Source organism: Ptychodera flava, chromosome 11 (genome assembly GCF_041260155.1).
Source record: "Ptychodera flava strain L36383 chromosome 11, AS_Pfla_20210202, whole genome shotgun sequence".
Taxonomy (NCBI): domain Eukaryota; kingdom Metazoa; phylum Hemichordata; class Enteropneusta; family Ptychoderidae; genus Ptychodera; species Ptychodera flava.
Window position 1 is genome coordinate 8230603 of NC_091938.1, and position 16582 is coordinate 8247184.

General features: G+C 37.3%; 1 protein-coding gene across 1 annotated transcript in view; it reads right to left on the reverse strand.

Annotated features, from left to right (window-relative positions):
- LOC139143436 (N-acetylglutamate synthase, mitochondrial-like) overlaps positions 1-16446 on the reverse strand; it is a 49695-nt gene extending 33249 nt beyond the window's left edge. Inside the window, exons 1-2 of the mRNA XM_070713747.1 lie at positions 16294-16446; positions 14926-15137 (exon numbers count right to left, since the gene is read on the reverse strand). The gene's annotated coding sequence lies outside the window, so the exon portion shown is untranslated. The remainder of the gene's footprint in view (positions 1-14925; positions 15138-16293) is intronic.
- Between the last annotated feature and the right edge of the window lie 136 nt (positions 16447-16582).

A 16582-nucleotide genomic window follows, 5' to 3' on the forward strand; every position in this document is an offset into this window, starting at 1 on the left:
CAATTCCTGCAAAGGCAATATTCACCCACGCTTGATATCTCAAACCATGAAATATTCAGTTTAAAAAAGAAATTTCATGTGTCACTGAGAGAGAAACTTCTTTCATCCAGTTCAAACTATGAACCCTAAAATTAATAGTGTTATTGTAAAACAGAATTTTCAGAATTTTATTATTGCTTTCTGCTTGTTAACACTTGTGGCATGAGGAAGCAGAGGTAAATTGTAATTCTCGAGCGTATGTGACAAATACATGTATGACATTGGTTGAGCAAAAATTGCTTGCTGGATTCAATTTAGACACAAAACTGATTTTCACACAGTGGCAGTTTTGATCACGTTACTTGCACCTAACAATGTTAAAGTTGCAATATGGATCAAAATTGTCGATTTTTTTTCGTAAAACTAAAGCAAATGGAACATACTACGTTGAAGTACTCTTCTTAGCTAAGCCTCTTACCAATCCCGGTACACAAACACGTTCATTTTGATACGTTTCGGCCGCCTAGAAAAGCTGTTTTGTAAACAAACTTTCAAAACAAAAACATTGGCATTTTCTGCTGTGCACGTGACAAGTACCACCAAGAGTGATGACGTCTCCATAGAGTGCACATTGGAGGGGCGATGTTGACACGATGACAGAACTTGACATATAGGCCCTAATCATTGTAAATTTTGCCCTTTTACCTAACTTTGGTAGCATCACAATATATTTCAGAAATATGGGTATATCGATATGATAAAGTACAGCTCTACAAAAGATCGTGTGATTGATTTTTCTCGCCCATATACATGTATGTCAGTGCCACGCCGTGTGCACCTACTGTGTACTGTGTACGTGCCTGACAGCGTTTCCGCAATCCTTTCCCCGTTGCATGTTGTTACATTTTTCATATTAAAAGGCGAGGTATCTGCACGCTATATTTATTTGAAAGCTTTGCCCACTTCAGTATCATCCACCACTGCAGAAGTTCAGCAACTGTCTTACTCAGAGGCCTGAGTCTGGTCTTGCATGGCCATGTCAGCGCTCAGCGCGTCGATCGACGCGTCGTTAATGAGACCATGCCATTATTAGGGATGGACCATTAGACCTTGGGAGGGGGGGGTGGTCACAATGAAATTGTGAAAATTTTTTTTTTACTATTATAAATTTCTGAAATTTTTTTTTTCCAATTGAGATTGGCTGTGCAAATTTTTTTTTTCAGAGTAAATTTTCAGATTTATAATTTTTTTTTAGTTCGTCGCTGTCTGAAGATAAAGAGGGCAAAGATGTGGTGCCAAGCACCACAAGCGGCCACGAAGTGGTCACGGGGGGGGGGGGGGGGGGGGGGGGGGGGAAGAGGTCAGGAGAGGGGTGTCCCCTTGCTGCTGTTGGAGCTTTTGAAAAATAGAGATTAAAATGGTGTTATTTGGTGGCACTTGGGGAGTATTTTTGCGGGGGGAGGTCAGGAGGGGGTGTCCCCCTCCTGCCGTTGGAGCTTTTGAAAAATAGAGATTAAAATGGTGTTATTTGGTGGCACTTGGGGAGTATTTTTGCAGGGGGGTGGTCAGGAGGGGGTGTCCCCCTCCTGCTGTTGGAGCTTTTGAAAAATAGAGATTAAAATGGTGTTATTTGGTGGCACTTGGGTAGTATTTTTGCGGGGGGTGGTCAGGAGAGGGGTGTCCCCTTGCTGCTGTTGGAGCTTTTGAAAAATAGAGATTAAAATGGTGTTATTTGGTGGCACTTGGGGAGTATTTTTGCGGGGGGAGGTCAGGAGGGGGGTGTCCCCCTCCTGCTGTTGGAGCTTTTGAAAAATAGAGATTAAAATGGTGTTATTTGGTGGCACTTGGGGAGTATTTTTGCGGGGGGGTGGTCAGGAGGGGGTGTCCCCCTCCTGCTGTTGGAGCTTTTGAAAAATAGAGATTAAAATGGTGTTATTTGGTGGCACTTGGGGAGTATTTTTGCAGGGGGGTGGTCAGGAGAGGGGTGTCCCCCTCCTGCTGTTGGAGCTTTTGAAAAATAGAGATTAAAATGGTGTTATTTGGTGGCACTTGGGGAGTATTTTTGCGGGGGGGAGGTCAGGAAAGGGTGTCCCCCTCCTGCTGTTGGAGCTTTTGAAAAATAGAGATTAAAATGGTGTTATTTGGTGGCACTTGGGGAGTATTTTGCGGGGGGGTGGTCAGGAGGGGTGTCCCTCCTGCCATTGGAGCTTTTGAAAATAGAGATAAAAAAGGTGTTATTTGGTGGCACTTTGGGAGTATTTTTGCGGGGGGGTGGTCAGGAGGGGGTGTCCCCCTCCTGCCGTTGGAGCTTTTGAAAAATAGAGATAAAAAAGGTGTTATTTGGTGGCACTTTGGGAGCATTTTTTTTCGGATATTACACCTTCCTCTGAAACATGGTCTTCTTGCTCCTCAGTAGCTTCCTATAAGTTTTGAAAATTGACTATTTTGGTTTCCTGGCTTCCCTTTCTACTGCGTGGTGAAATGCCTACATTCACCCCACCAAACATCATGCATATCTCATGATTTACAATTGATTTTGACAAGCTGAGAAGCTAAAAAAAGCTAAATAATATAGTTAAATTTGCATATTTGTGTTTTTAGAGCAATTGATGCACTTTTTTGATCAAAACATCTATTTCGCTGTAACAGCATGTCCAAATTGATTGGATGTGTATAGATGTGTTGAAATTTCAATATTTGTCTTTTTAGGGCAATTTATGCCATTCATGGTCAAAAAATCTGTATTCTCTGAAAGGGCTTGTCCAATTTCTTTGAAATTTGCTACACAAAAAACGATTATTCATGCAGATTTATTCAGTATTTGCTATCGAGAAACTTTCAAAGTTCAACCCTTTTGTGTGTTTTTGTGTTGGGATTTGTTGGATAGATGGCATTCTACGTAGTGTATTGTTGAATGTTAAAACATGTGTTGCTGTTGTTTTTTGAGGCTGTTTTTTGAGAAAAAAGAATTGAAAATGCCTTTTAAAAGCAAAATAATACATAATGACTTGATATGTTGTTTTATCATTATTGACGTGTTTCTACTTGTTCACCCATTCTTGCATTCATCATTGCAATAAAATGCTGTGAAAAAATGAAACTGATGTAGCCTGCATCTGTTTACCTTGATCTTAAAAGGCAAATACAACTTTCTGTCTTGACAACCATACCATAGTTTCAATGTTTTACCTAGTGTACCTGCTTGGTTTGTACGCAGGAAACAAGTAGAAAACAGGCTCTATAATTTCATAATTTTCAAGTGATCAGAATACAAAAGTCCTGAAAAGCTAAGATAATCACAACTTCCAGTATAAGGGATACAGTCACTCTAAATGTATAAATTACAATTAAAAATGTGCCTGGAGGATGTACTAAAAAATACAGAAAGTTGCTTTCTGTCGGTAAAATCTAAAAAAATTTCAAAATTTTAAAGACTTTTGCAGATTTTTTTTTTCGCCTTTGTCTTCTGATTTATTTTTTTTTATTTTGCAAACTAGTTTGAAGATTTTCTTTTTTCCTAACTTTTTGCTCTGAAAATTTTTTTTTTCTGTTTTTGACCACCCCCTCCCAAGATCTAATGGTCCGTCCCTTAACACAGGCTCTAGAGTCAATGCAGGCAAACCGCTAGCCGTCACTGATACAATTGATTTTTATTGTATCAGTGACGGCTAGCGGTTCGCCTGCATTGACTCTAGAGCCTGTGATTATTAATGATGGAGACTGCAGTTTTTCTTTGTTTCCGAAAAATGCATATTTGACCTGAAGGATAATAGATTATCAATGAATTCTAACAGTTCTAAGTTATTTCCTTGCGGAGGGACTACGGCCCGGTTCACATTACAAATAATAGGGTCCGCACGATGTTGGTAGGTCGGTGTTGCCCGAGGAAACACTGCTGGCTAGCGAAGTTTATCATCACACAGTGGCGACGTTGGTGTTTTCGCGAGAAACTGTATACACCGTGACAGTCTGCCTCCTCGACGTGGTGCAGTAGTCGCGTGCACAGGTGTCCGGAGTTGCCGGTGTACATTTACACCGGCAACTCCGGACACCTGTGGTCGCGTGTCACTCTTTTTTCTGGTTCCATCTTTCCATCAGACCAAACAATATTTATTTTGCCGACATTTTTGCCTAATTTCTTCCATTTTTAGTAGACTGAATCAGTAAGCAGAGACCTAGGGCGCGGGCAGAGACCCGACCGCTCGCCCGTGGGAAGGCTAGCTAGTCATGTTGACACGGTGTTGCAATTTCGCAAACCGTTACCATGCACCAAATACGCATGCGTACATATTCAAATAGTTAAAATGACGTTTCAAATTCTGTGCTTTACTCTCGCAAACAGTACGTACCAAAACAGCAATTTATTCGGTAATTAAACCAATTTACTCAAATTAGAGCCATCCCCGTGTTCCTGTTAATGGTAGAATCTGCAAATGAAATTGCTGTGATTTTTTCTATAAAGTTAAATCTTCGAAATATGAAGGTCAATTCTGATCCATATTGCAACTTTAAGTGAGGGAACTGAACCTGCAAGTTCAAAGCAAGTGTCATGCAATATGAAAAAACACATGCATGTACTCATTTATTACACTATAGACATTAGATTAACATCAACTGCTGTTTTAAGGTTGAATGCAGATCAGGGACATTTGGATTCTCAAACTTTTACAATCCTTTTTTCGGTCTACCACTTGTTGGGGCTTTTCATGAAGCTCATGGAGTAAATAAAATTTGCACCGCATTATTTTTGTAAGAATCAAAAATTTGAATTTTTCCCAATGGCGAACACACGGTTGGCAGCAATTTTGAATTCTAAGAGTAAGTACAGAGGTAAGCATAGAAAGAAATTACTTAATAATTAAGTAATTTTTTTCTCTTTATTACCAAATTTGCACGATGAACCCTGAATTTTATTCAGCATTTCAAAGGGAATGGCTGAAAATTCTCTTACCATAAATTTGTGATTAAGTCTAAGTCTGCAAATTTAACGTTAACTGTACTGTGCATCATAAAAAAAATCATGCTTTGATTACCAAAAGGGCAATAATACACTACCCCAGTAGACACAAACATACGGTAAAACTGATTGTACAGTACACTCAGGTAGGGTACATGACAGCCACTATGTCATAGGGAAAAAAATCAATGTTTTTCTAGACATTTAATTTTCATTTTGAAATAACACACAGACAGAGACATATTCATTGCTCTTACATTCAACTTCAAACTGGTATGTATGATAAAAACATCAGTGAAAGCTATGCTGGTTTTCTGCAATAAGAAGATATTTACAGAATTTTTTAAACTGGTATTAAGGTTTTTCCATCACGGAATGCGATTGTACAATACAGTAAAAGTGTATTACTCATACAAACCTAAAATAAACACCAATGCAACTTGTTGGTTTGAATGAATAAATAAAAATCTTTCATCAAAATTTTGCAAAAGGTCTCAAAGCATCCAATTCTGCCTACAGAATCCCAGTCATATATTAAACATCTGTTCATTTCCATAGCGATTTCATTCCCATGGCGATTTCCATGGCAATTTCAACAAATAAGAAAGTGTCATCATATTCTTTCGGTCTGATGCGATGGACGTCATGGAGAGAATACAAGTGTTACAGCAGAGACTTGTAAAAGTGTAAGTTATTTGTAGAATTAAATGTATATGTCAAAAATGATACAGCCTTGCTGATAGAACTTCACCCTAGAGTTTTATATCATTTTTATTATTTACTGGTAAAGGTTTTCACTTGGACACATCCATATAACAACCATTTTAACAGTATTGTGTTTCGCATTGGCATACTTTATTGAAGCTACTGTACAGTGTGTGTAAATTATGTCGCTATAACGACAATTTTTTCAGTGTTTTGTTTAAAACATCAACTACAACTTCTTGGTCTACTTTCTTAGCCTTTTTGAAATATCCAGTCTTTGGTTTGAGCTAGTATTGTGGGACGTGCATTGTTCTTGTCGATGACTGAATTCAAGTCCTGACCTCACTTTGACCTTACAATGCAGAACACACATACTGGTGTATGGTAAACAGGCAGCGCTGACAAGCTGAGTACCGTTACTGGGTATTCTCAACACGCTGTGGGAAGTAGACCATAAAGCGCTGCTGACACATGGAACAAAAACCCAAAAACTTGTCAAGAATTGCGGATACTGAGCAGGCCTTTGATACAAAAGTTGATACAATTTAGTAAAAAGTCTCAAAAGCTGTCTTTGTATTCGCTGAAAATGCAAATGAGTTACTTCATCATTTAATCCAGCCAACTACAACAAATATCTTCACTCTCAGTGCAAATTACAAACTAATTTCAAAATAACTGGCCAGGCCATAATGAGAGCACAGTCATCCATATAAAATGTGCATCTTGTCTCTCTGTAGGAACAATAAGCGACCTAGCAGTCGACGGACGACGGGTATCAACCTACCAGTATTTGAATAGCTCCATGTTACTGATAGCTTCACTCTCATTGAAAATTACCAGCTAATTTCAAAATAACTGGCCAGGCCATAACGAGATCACAGTCATCCATATAAAATGTACATCTTGTCTCTCTATAGGAACAACAAGCGACCTAGCAGTCGACAGACAACGGGAATCAACCTATTTGAATAGCTCCATATTGCTGACAGCGGAGCTAAAAACTCCCCTACAGAGCTGGCTTGCCAGAATTTTTCATCGCATGTAACAGGATAACTTCAATTTCGCTTGGATTAGAAGTTTCTATTACATCATACTTATTCTCAATATAAGATGGCAATGGTCTGCAAACAAAATACTTGTTGTTAACAGAAACTCCTGGAACATGAGTAGCTGATAGCTGAATTGACATTTATCATACATTGTGACAGCAGAGGTTTGTAACTGTCATGCTATAGTAAAATTACTGTCATGATCTTCAAAAAGAAGAAAATCATTGAAATAACTTGTAACTTCTAGGGAGGTACATTTGTAATATTGCGATATCATATATGACCATGGTAAAAAACTAAGCTTCTCTTGTAATTGGCCTATTGTGTTGCCTATCTAGCAATCTTGCCCACTCATTGCTTTCAAATCTACAGGTTGCCATGGTCACAACATTAAAGAGACATTAAGTGTATGAATCTTGGAATCTGATAACCAGGAAAAGCAGAGAAGTGACAGAGGAAAGATTCCACATTGCCATAGCAACTGGTGAAGATGCCACACAAAGGGAAAATTATGATATGAATGCAATTGAATCTCTTCATGATTGCACAATCATGGAGGACAGGGGCGTCAAAGAACAGATGAAAAACACATTAAGTATTCATCAAATTTAAAAGTTTTCGACAATTTTTTTCACAAGACGAATCACACAAAGTACTACTGTAAACAACTTTGAATTAGCGGCATGCTTCTTTAGCAATTTTGGACTTTCATTGCAATCAGCAGGTTTTTAATTTAGCTGAAAAGACATCTTGACCATAAATATGGGGAAAAGTTTAAATTAGTGGCATCTTAAATAGCAAATTTAAACACTTAGCTAAATTAGCTGAATAAGGATGCTAGCTACGAAGATTTGTTTTACAGTATATCCAAGATTTTTGAGAACTTCTAACATTTCATACTGGGATTCGGATTGGTAAAGCATACAAGAGTACATGGACATCTGTCGAAGAAAGTTTGACAGGGAAGGGTACCTTTTTGTCATTACTAAACCTAACACATCAGTACAAATTACATGTTTTGAATAACCACTGAAATTTTAGCAAATTGCAGAAATCCATGTGTACATATAGAACAACCAGACGATTTCCCAGGAATTTTCAGCTGAAGGTATTTAAAATTATGGAAACAGTTAAGGACTGGCCTCCAAGGTGACAGGAAACTCTAATGTCTTAAAATGTGAAATTTCATGTTTTTAACAATGTCTGAACTGTTTCTATCATAATCAGAAACACTGTACTGCCATTATCTGTATTTCCTCAGCCACAAACATAATGAACACTATCACTGTCACAAAACAATTCAAGAATAAAAATATTATCACAGACTTTTACAGCATAAATTGATTCCAAAATTCTTGTGATGAAACAGAAATTTTATTTTCAGCACTGTAAATTGGGAAAATGAGTATAGCAGATAATAAAATAGCTAGCGGAATCAAGTGCTAACGTTTCTCAGCTGGATTTAATCTGCAAATGCAACGAGCGTCCGTTGCAAAGTACAGCAGGGCACATTACTGAACTGCGATTATATGAATATGTAAATGTGTGTAATAATTGCATTCATATATTCGATACGCATTGTTTATGTATGCAAATGGAATTGTAATGACTCCTTGTCAATAATGAATATTAATGGTTATATGAATTGCACACTTAGTCAACTGTTCCTGCCAATACCTGGCTAATTTTAGTGCTAATCTCACCTCTCAAAGGGATACTGATGGATTTTCCTTCCCCCCAGGGGAAGAAGGCAAGTTGACAAGGCTAGCATCGCGTTGAGATAACTGGGCAGTGGTGTGATTAAACGGCCGCTGAATGAATGGCAGTTTAATAAGACCCACGATTACTTGGTAGAACAGCTGCTCTACCTGATAGCTGTCCACAGTGACGCTGTCAGCTCACCAAGCCCAGAAAACTGAACTTTGCTGCCCTGAAGGGTCGACTTCCTTCTCAATAAGAGCATTCACAGCCTGTGAAAGAAACAGGCAATTTGCTTTTTTTTCCAAATTATATTTTCAAAGGACCCCTTTTCACATTTAATTTGCCGTATACTAGAGCTTGCCACACAAGTGTAAATATATACCGGGTAGTTTCAACTGTCAATAAATCTTCGCCACAAATTCCCTTCCCTGTATTATCCCCTTCAAAATGTACCAGTACATTTCACACAGCAACATGCAGCCGAGTCTTTCCATTTTTGATTTGACAGCTTGGAAAAACCAACAATGAAAAAGAAAACTCACATGTAAAGAAGTGTAGCTCTACACACAAAAGAACATAAATGCAACACAAAATCTCTTTCACACTGACTTCTTCACCTCATACCTACACATCTGTCAAAATTGTTGTGATTCGTTCTCTTTCAGAGAGAAATTCAAATCCTAGTTAATATGTCTGTCAGTCTTCCCAAGTTACTGAATTGTAAACTTCATTTATTTATGAATGACTCGCAAATCTTAAGGGAACAGACTCTGAATAAATGTATTCAAATTCAATACACAGGGATTTCTGATCAAAAAGTAGTTGGCATATTGAGTAGATGACCACAAAATGTTCTCCAAAAGAATCTATTAAATTGACTGCAAGGACAATTTTGACTTCACATTTTGATCTTATTTTAACCCTTTGAGTGCTGTAATTTTTTCCCATGAAAATTTCAGTACAACATTTTACCAATTTTAATGAATTTTTCTTTGATTTTCCTGATAATTTTGGACTGATGGAACATCACACTTCCTTTGCTAGAGCTTTTTATCCAAATTTTGGCAAAAATCTGAAAAATTTACTGGGGTATATTTTATATGGGTGACAGAAATTGACTTTGGCACTCAAAGGATTACAAATGCTATAGTTTGTTAGCTAGTTATTTTCTTAGTGCTAGTAACAACAGGTCAAGTCTATCTTAAAAAGTGTCTATCATAGACTATTTATTCTGTCCATGCTACATGCTGGCTGTGCTGCGTGCCATAACCAGTTGTTCTGTGTTAGTTTTTCACAACAATTTTAGATATACAGGCAGGCTACAGACAGCTGCTCTGCTGTGGTGCGCCCCCAGTGGCAGGGACAAGCATATTTTGGAAATGGTTGGTTAAATGTGTATTCTGCAAGCACTCAATGAGATTCCACTTTGCATAACACTTGAACGGGAATAAATATCATTGCACATATTCAAAGAGGCAGATCAGTCAATTTTCTTTATTCAATAATGCTTGAAAAGATAACAGTTGCGAGATTAACATCTTTGGGGTAACTCGTGCACCACAAAAAGATCTAGATAAATGAGAGCAACGTGTGAAAGGGTTCCGGTTAGTCTATCATGGTCTCTTAAAATTTGATGTGCATCAATGAAATTTATGTCTACAAATAAAATTTATCTCAGTAGCAACGTTTAACTACTTCATTTTTGACATATTGTCTGTTTAGGTAAGGGAATATTAATTAGAGTGAAGAGATGTATTGACAGCCCCCCCCCCCCGATGAATTGTGAGAGACAGATATTGTTCAATTTGCCCGATTTGACTTGCCCGATTTGACGTAGAAACATGCTTTTGATGCAATGTAAGCTCACTTTGCTTGTCCAGCTTACATTCTTGAACCTGTGCAGTACACCCCAAATTCAATGTAAACAGATTCATAGTATAATACAACAATTACTGCAATTCAATGGGCCTATGATACAAGTTACATCATCTATTGTGTTGTGTTGGACACTCACCCAACACAATACAGGCAAAGCTGTAGACTGGATACCGATCACAGAAATAATTTTTCACAGATATACCGGTACTCGTAGATCAAAGGTCTATTGAAATATTCTCCACACTGGGTAGTTGTCGTCAGATATGCATACCGAGAAAATTCTCATAAACATGCTTTGCACAGATGAATACCATTCTGTAGCACTATACGTACTACCTGACTTATTTGAATAAATAATAGCCCTTTTATACCATGCATCATTCAGCTGCCATTTTTGACCAAATATGAACATTAATAAACAATGTTATATTTTCCAGGAGATCTGCCATAAACCACAGAAAGATGGGGGAAATACAGGCAAATTATTTGGAAAAGTATTGTAGGAAAAAAATTTACACACATAAGTTTTACCACAGAACTTGAATGCTTTAACCCCTTTGCCCTGTATGGAAGCTCCCCTGTGTCCCGCGTGAAAACAGTTTGGTAAGTACTAGAATTTTAGAATGAGAGGGTTTGGCATTCATTATCCCACTTCTATGAAAAGGACAGAGACGAAAGCTCTCAATATCCTTAGTTATTATATGTGATAGTGAATTTACTCTCAGAGTTTGAGGCTATATCTAGATTTCCAATTTCATCATTACTCCATCTACTGCATCACAACCGGGCAAAATATGAATAGCACTGAAATGACAATGCTTGTCATGGAAAATCTCTGCCTTGGAAACATCTGCCGTACAAATCCTAGCTATGAAGACGTCATCAAAGATGGATTAATCCCAACCACTACATTCCTAGCGAGGTCAAAATACATTGACAAGAAAAGCCATGATCAAGAAGATATCCTTTTCTCAAAAGGATACTTTATAGATGGATTTTAAAAAGATTCAGCTCCTGGGGGAATAGGAAAACTTCAAACGTCTTATACTTTTCTGTGATTGCATTATATTAATAATTTATATTTTCAAATGGAAAGAGGAACGGTATTGTTGAGGGAATGTTCATCCTCAGATTTATAATAACAAAACTTGCCTTCTATAGTTGATGCTTGCAACTTTAAAGAAGGGCAATTTTCCACAGTCTTCCTTCCATTAGTTTGATTGCGTTGAATATTTCATTTGGTTTTTATCCAAAATGGATTAAACTTAGTATTAAATTTAGCACTTTACTGTATACAGTAAGTATGATTAAATGCACAGAAATAACAATTTGAATGATGAAACTGCCTGAAATAAATCCACACCCTGGGAACTACCCATTTACTGATCTTAATATTTTATATATTTTACAGCTTAGATGCCAACATTAACTCTATATCCTGTATTAGCTCAAAAGTATGTGTGCTGCTTGAACCCTGACCCTCATTTACATATGTCATCACACATTGAGGACCCTGGTGCATATGGCCACTCACTTCTTCGTAAGCCATATGGTGGATTGACTATGGTAGAGAACATTTCAATGCACACGACATTCCATAGACATTCTAAACTACATGTCTAGGCTACCAGGGCATTGACTAGAAGCAGACACTGACAATCCCTCAGTTGTACAATCCCTTGGCTGTGGAACTGGATTCAAGACACTTTTTAGACTCCCAAAACAATGAATATTGTGGGTAAAATTGCAGAAACTTCATAATTTTGTAGCATAAATTTGATAGATCAGATGTCTTTTGGATCAAACAGTCAAAACATAAAAAACTTTATTTTGAGGTCAAGTTGGTGAGGCAGTTATTTCTACTGTTAATAATAAGTATTTTTTGGGTTTGTTTGTTTTGTTTTTTTCTTGTTTTTTTGGTTTGGTTTTTTGTTTTTGTTTTTTTGGTTTTTTGTTTTTGTTTTTTTTTGGAGGGGGTTAAGAAATCATTGCTAAACCATCGTAAGTTATAGCTAGAATCACAGTTACTCTACCCCACATGGGTAGACTAACTGTGCTAGAATCAACCTACTGAGATGTAACACAAACAGGCAATGCTTTTTCCACTGGCCATGTTACACATAAAACTGACAAAGGCATATTGAGCCATGAGGCATTACAGTGAAGCTGCAAATAATTGAAGTAAAACATAGCGTCAATGTTATCATCGCTACATTCCCGATATATCTGAGTAGTATTTCAAAGAAAACAATCCATATCTATTAATGAACCACCCTAATCCATACCACTACAATTATTTCTAGGGATCATCAATATGACGGACTATCTATCGTCCTCACTAAATAACTCAATGGGAAGGAACCTCCAGGGTCAGTATTAGAGGATGGGAGCAAAGAACCTGGACACTTTATAAATTTTTGCGAAGATAAACATGAAATAGACAATGTATCACATTAGGTATCCAACAACAGCAACACCATTACCAATTCTTACATCGTCAGTATAATATGCTCTCAATTTTTAAGAAAAGTAATAAAACATAGTTGAGACTAAAACTTTAAAAGTAAGATTTTGTCCTGTAATATTGTGTAAAAACAAATAAGCCAAAATGAAGCATTTTCCTTCTCATAGGGACAAACAACCAATTAAAATCTTTTTTGTTTTTCAACAATCCCTGTCACTGCTTCCTTTGACTGACAAAAATGCTGACATCCACTGACTCACCTGACGTACCGGTACAGATAACTTGAAAAAAGTTACTAGTCTGTCGAAAGTAGAATAGTCTCAATTTTGCAATATTTTATACCAACAACATGAAAACACGAAAATTTTGTAATTTAAGGGGTAAAAATGACATGTTAATAACATACACAGCATTCCCTAAGGTGTTCATTGTTGTGTACCCATATCACGCTCCGTCACAAAGAATTTATGCGAAAATATACAAAATACTGGTACCTAAACCACATTGTAATTTTTTGTGTTTGATCAGTGATTCTATTCTTGCTATCAAATTATTATCTTATTTTATGAATAGATTTGCTGGGAAGAGAAATGAGTTTTTGGGTGGAAGAACTGCGCCTCAAATGACTTGGCATTCATGTCTTAAAATCAATGGAAACATTTACTTGTTCATAAAAATTCAACAAGCATCTCTGCTGTTTTAGTTGCAAGAGAATATGAGGAAGAGCATTTTTTTTCTCTCTGTAGTCATATGACAGAGTCAACACTGCAAAGTTGAAGTTGAACAAAGTATGCTCAAATTTCGATGAGTGTCTATTCGGCAAAATTGATAGAGTATATTTAAGGAGCTTGTTCATTTTAGCACTTGTAACTTCAAGTGCATCTGTAATCTTGCACCAAGTCTGTTGGCATAGAAATATCAAAACAGAGTAAATGAAGGAATAAACTTAAGCAGACTATCATAAGATTGAAGCAAAATACTTTGGCAGGCTGTCGTGTAGACAGTGGGGTGAATGCAATAGTCCACTATTGGCAAGCCAGTAACCGTTCTGTACGCATGATAAAAGCCAAGCTACTTGGGGTCAGTCCTGTGCATACAGTACATGTATATATGAAACAACATGGGAGTTTATACAGATACCAAATTCTGTGAAGACAATTCAATATTTGATATAAAAAGAATACTCTACACTGCACGGAAAACCTACCAGATATTCTCAGCTCCGTATGTGCTATCATAGCATTTGAATTTATCTTAGACCAAGCTGTAAAATCGAATGCAAATAAAATGCTACGCTCAGCAATACCAGTGAACACAAAAGACTGATCCTTGAATTGTCGCATGCATCTTTTGTTCGGTGAGCAGACAGATACCAGTTATCAGACTAATAAAACAGAAGTGCTGCTTTTCCACCCATAAAAAGACTTTATAACAACGTCAGTTGTTAAAAAATGCCTGTTATGCTGCCCTTAGTAACCAAGAAACTATCTTTGGATAGCTACGTAGAATGATTTGAACTGCACCATGGAAGGTCTTGAGAGCAGTATGTTGGTAGCTCCAATTATAGGAAACAGCAAAACCCTTTCGTCCTTTTTACTAATGCTACAATAGTACATTCACCCTAGCCTAGTATCTGGTCGTTATTTCACACTACCAGTACTAAAAATCACACATTTCTTTTTTGTTTGAAAGAATTAAGGGACTTAAACATAATTTTCTATGTGACACAAGGACTTGACATGAAGTTTCGAGAGTGAAACAAGGACGAGGGCATGCTGGTTTAGGAATGGGTTACATGTATGTACTTGCTGGTATATTACACATTATTACTCTCAAACTGTATCCTTCACAGGCCTTCATTAGTCAATGACAAAGAAAAATGTAAAAATGTAAAATATTTCTTTGTCATTAGTCAATGACAAAGAAAAATGTAAAAATGTAAAATATTTCCAGGGACGCTCTACACAACAACTCTGGACTCAAAATTTCGTGTTTCAATATCTTGTTCCTGTGTACAGAAATGTAGTTATTGTCAAAACACTGACATGTAAATGTCAATCATGAATGTTTTGAGAGAGTACTTTACATACACTGTACACTGCAACAAACGTTCTTGTCACTAAACTACTTGCTGTTTACAGCAATGGTGAGCAAATTTCAGCAGATAGCCAGAGATAAGAAGGACCACTCACCTGAAAATCCTGAGGAATGTTTTGAGCACTGCCTTGACCTTCACATAAATGCAGTTTGTTGGTACTCCTTTGTTCAAGTTCACGTGTGAAACTCAATTTTTGGGGTTTGTGCTTGGGCAGAATGATGCCTTTTGCTGATAAGTGGCTTATAGTTCATTTCATATGGTGTTCCTTCAATCAATGCACATCACAAGTTGACTTTTCTTCCAGCTCTGGAAAAGGTTGTAGATGTCATCGTGAATATTCAATTTCAGGGGTGTTCTTGGGAACTGTTAATTCACACTGTGAGATGACCTTGATGTTATGAAAAGTATGTACAAGTACAGCCATACAAAAATACCGTATTTCACTGCCTTCCTTTGCTTTTGACATATCTGACTTGTTGATCACAGTGCCATTAAAGTCTCGAAGAGCGAGGTCATTTCAATGTCATTTAAATGCAAATACCATTCCGACTGCTGATGGTATCTTGTTCACTGTCTGTCTACAATTTTCAGCATTTCATATCACTGTGAAACTATAATTATCATGATAAAAGTTACATGTATATCAATTATCATAGCTATTAATGCAGGATTGTCATTTGTCCTGAATTTTAATTTGGGCTGGAGGTAACTAGATCCAACCGATATCTCGTGAATAATAGAAGTACCGTCTTTTGACCTGGTTGATATTATTATTATTATTATATTATTATTATTATTATTAACATTAAAATTAACATTAACAAGTGTGGGTTAGATGGATGTAAATACAAGCCGAAATGCAGTCTATACAGTTGTCAAAATTCAGCACCGCGACATTTAGTAACAATTTACATTATGAGTGCCCGTCTGAGTCGAAGTAGTACGGTTAATCATTGCACCTTATTCGGTTTTACGGCATTGTTTCAGTTTTTGAAATGCATATTACAAGAAGGCGCGATGCGTACGTGCAGCTTTAGTACACGTGGTATTTAGGAGTGGGAAATTTGTACGGCTATATATTACCATGCTACATCTTGTGCCCTAGCTACCGGCTTGGACTAATACTATAGTAGAAGTTTTGATTATTGATTGAGAATGTTTTATGTTTTCTTCGCATTTATTTCACATTGCTGCGGCTTGGGTCGTTGCTATTAATTAATGCAGTCAGTAAGGAAAGGATGGGTAACCACAGCTGAAGACATCTACTGCTTGTTCTTCGCGAGCAGAAGAGCACCTTACACCTCCCCGCGGGCAAGCCGAGCAGCTCAGCACCCCAACACGCCGCTACTGACTGGCCTACCCCTAAAGACAGCGATTGATTTTTTTCTGTGTAGTTTCTCCCCGATTCTCCGACGAAATATAATAATAAGTGTGTTTACGATTTTACATTTCTTCAACTTACCACGTTTAGGTGGATCCACTGTTTGATTTTTCGTGAACACGGAATTCCTAGCCGGCCTGCAGTGGGCTTGCATGCAGTAATTCAATACATGTTATGGTCGATAATAAAATCCGTTCAAAATGTGGGTCATGCAGAGGTCACAGTGCACAGGACTCGTTCCTCGCGCGAGGCTTTGCGTGATCGGGCATATATGTGAAGTTAAACACACTGAATTCCATTACATATATTATAAATATTTCTTTTTATGAATGGAGATAGACTAATGTAAAATCATTTGAAAATGAAGGTT